At 53.0% G+C, this 3,377-nt stretch overlaps 1 pseudogene; it reads left to right on the forward strand.

Moving 5' to 3' along the window:
* Positions 1 to 247: 247 nt before the first annotated feature.
* Positions 248 to 2,415, forward strand: LOC144139824 (uncharacterized; annotated as a pseudogene).
* Positions 2,416 to 3,377: the final 962 nt, after the last annotated feature.

Here is a 3,377-nt window from a genome sequence, read left to right on the forward strand (position 1 = left end):
TGGCTCTCATGAGTCGACTCCCCATATCTTCTGGCAGTGCACCCTAATTTAGGGAAACGGGTGACAATTTCTGGCGTCCGCGACAGGACGTCTGATGTGAGCGGTGAGGAGGAGAAAGAGCCTGGAACTTTTTTGGCATAGGTTGCTACTGCCTTTATAAGCGGGTGCTCTCGTTAACATTTCTCTGTGTAGATATACCTAGCTAGAGGCTAGAGTATTGTGGCTAGATTGCGATACATTTGCAATCATGGATTTAGAGAAAATCGTAGCGTTGGGCGGTCAGCTGGGCCTGTCACGGGCCGAACTACGAAAGTGGGTGGCGCAGAAAGAAAAAGAAGAAAACGAGAAGGCTGAGAGAGCAAGGCAGGCAGCACGAGAAGAGGCTGAGAGAGCAAGACAGGCAGCACGAGAAGAGGCTGAGAGGGCTGAAAGAGAAAGAGAGAAAGAATTTCAGAGACAACTTCAGTTGGAGCGAGAGAAAGCGGAGCTAGAAGAGAAAGCCCGCCAGGCAGAGGCAGAAAGGGAGCGAGCGAAACGGAGCGAGAAGAGAAAGCACGCAATGATGAGATAGGGATATTAAAAACAGAAATCGAGGCACTGCGTTTGGAGAGAGACTCTACCTCAGCCGATCGGAGCATAAGAGAAGAAAATAATGGCGTACGCCTGAACCCGAGCAAGCTCCTTGTGGCATTTGACGAAAAAAAGGATGATCTCGACGCTTACATTCGTCGGTTCGAAGGAATAGCCAGAAGCCAAAACTGGCCGGAAGACCAATGGTCTACTGCTCTAAGCACACGTTTAAACGGCGAAGCACTGAGCGTGTTTGGGAGATTGACCCCAGAGGACGCCGCTGATTACAGCAAAGTCAAGGCCGCGCTGTTGAAAAGGTTTCGCTTCACAGTAGATGGCTTCCGAGAGAAGTTCAGAAGTGAAACGCCCGCAGATGGCGAAACCGCAACGCAATTTGCGGCTCGCCTGAGCCACTACTTCGACCGCTGGACAGAGCTAGCCGAAATAGGAAAGGAGTATGCATCACTGTGGGAGCTGCTGATAAAAGAGCAATTTCTGAATGGGTGTCACCCAAGTCTTTCTCTGTATCTGAAAGAAAGAAGAGTGAAGTCTCTTTCCGAAATGCTGGAACTGGCCGACCAGTACCTTGAGGCGCAGAGAAGCACCAATCTAGGAAGGGAAAAAAGGGACAAAAGAGAAGACTCTGCACGCGTTGAGCCGAAGAAGAAAACGGCCGGTCAGAAGCCCCCGCCCAAGTGTTACCTGTGTAACAAGTTGGGACACCACGCAAATAACTGCCGGAGCAATTTCGCGGGAAGTAACGCTCCAAAATGCTTCAAGTGCGGGCGTCACGGACACAGGGCAGACGTTTGCAGGAGCAACAACAAAGTACCTCAAGTTTCGTGCGTCTACGCACCACCTAAGCAGCCAAAGCCCGACGAGATCAGCGAAGGCTTTGTAGAACTCAAGAATGGCAAGAAGATCCCGGTCGTGAACGCAGTCATTATGACGGGATCGCAGTTCCGAGGGGAGCGTATGCCCGTTGCTCAGGGAAAGTTGGCCGATCAAGATGTTTCGGTTTTGCGTGACACAGGATGCAGCCTAGTGATCGTGCGAAAAGACCTGGTACGAGATGAAGATCTCACAGGGGAGACTAGCCCCGTGTATTTAGCGGACGGCACCATTCGGAATTTGCCCGAGGCTCAGATCGAGGTACAGACTCCATACTACAGCGGAAGGGTTAACGCCCTCTGCATGAAGACGCCGCTGTACGACCTCATTCTCGGCAACATCAACGGAGTGAGAGCCCCTGACGACCCCATAACTTCACCGACCCAGGAAGAAATACCCCCAGACACGATCGCACAGCAAGCTATGGACGAGCCACAGCCCGATGTCTCGGCCGAAGGGGAAGTCGCGGCCGTGGTAACACGAGCACAGTCACAAAAGAAGGCGCGACGCTTTCAGCCGTTAAAGACTCCTGCGCCGACGTCCGAACCACTTGAAGAGTGCAGTTATGCCGAAGAACAAGAAAAGGACCACTCTTTGAAATCCTGCTTCGCACAAATCGGCAAGGAGACGAAAAACTCGAAGAATAAGCATAAGATCGAGTTCAAGCTGGAAGATAACCTCCTTTACCGGCGATTCACCGAGAAGAGCGGTCGGGAAGTACGGCAACTAGTCGTCCCCATAGGCCGCCGACCAACCGTCCTGAAAACGGCCCACGACGGCATCATGGCTGGCCACTTGGGTGTGGAGAAAACGAAGGACCGGATACTGGAAGACTTTTACTGGCCGGGTATCACAGCAGACGTGAAGAGGTTCGTCGCTTCGTGTGACATTTGCCAACGAACGATCCCCAAGGAAGAGTGCCACGAGTACCCCTGGGAAGGACGCCGGTTATAGAGGGAGGAGGAGGAGGAGGAATAAACGTCCCTATAAAGCAGTTCGCCTTGGGGAAGAGTCCTTATTCCAGGACCCCTTGAGACCGTCCGGCTTCTTGAGCCCTCTTCACCAGCCAAAGCTGGTCATCAGGGTCCGAGCTGGTCAGTGCTCTCTCCCAGTGCTCAGGGGAGGGGAAGGGCAGGGGGTGTAGGTAACACCGTTCCACCGAGTGGCGATTGACATCGTCGGTCCGATCCACCCACCGTCGAAGGCTGGAAACCGATTCATCCTCACGCTGATGGATTGTGCAACCCGGTACCCGGATGCTATTGCACTGCCAAGCATCGAGACGGAACGCGTCGCCGAAGCGCTAGTCGAGATGTTTTCTCGAGTGGGAGTTCCCAAAGAGGTGTTGAGTGACCGGGGGACCAACTTCACATCCGAACTCATGAAGGAAGTGGCGCGGCTGCTCTCAGTACGCCAACTCCACACTAGCCCATACCACCCGATGGCCAACGGGATGGTTGAAAAGTTCAATGGAACCTTAAAACTCATGTTGAAGCGAATGTGTGCGGACAAACCCCGGGATTGGGATCGCTACCTAGCTCCACTACTCTTCGCGTACAGAGAAGTGCCGCAAGCAAGCCTCGGATTCTCTCCCTTCGAGCTACTGTACGGCCGCCACATCCGAGGTCCCCTGTCCATCCTTAAGGAGATGTGGAGTAATGAAAGTCTGGATGAGGAGACCAAAACTACGTATCAACATGTTCTCGACCTTCGTAACAGGCTGGAAGAAACCTGTCGCGTAGCGCACGAAGAACTCGAGAAGGCAGGGGCCCGTTATGCGAAGTTGTACAACCGAAAGACGAGGAATCGACGATTCCAGACCGGAGACAAAGTCTTAATCCTGCTCCCGACGGATAACAACAAGCTCCTTCTCCACTGGAAAGGACCATTCGAGGTTAAAGAAAGAAAAGGGGAAG

Source organism: Haemaphysalis longicornis, unplaced genomic scaffold, assembly GCF_048455015.1.
Source record: "Haemaphysalis longicornis isolate Haplotype H1 unplaced genomic scaffold, Haemaphysalis longicornis Haplotype H1 scaffold_5, whole genome shotgun sequence".
Classification (NCBI taxonomy): Eukaryota; Metazoa; Arthropoda; class Arachnida; order Ixodida; family Ixodidae; genus Haemaphysalis; species Haemaphysalis longicornis.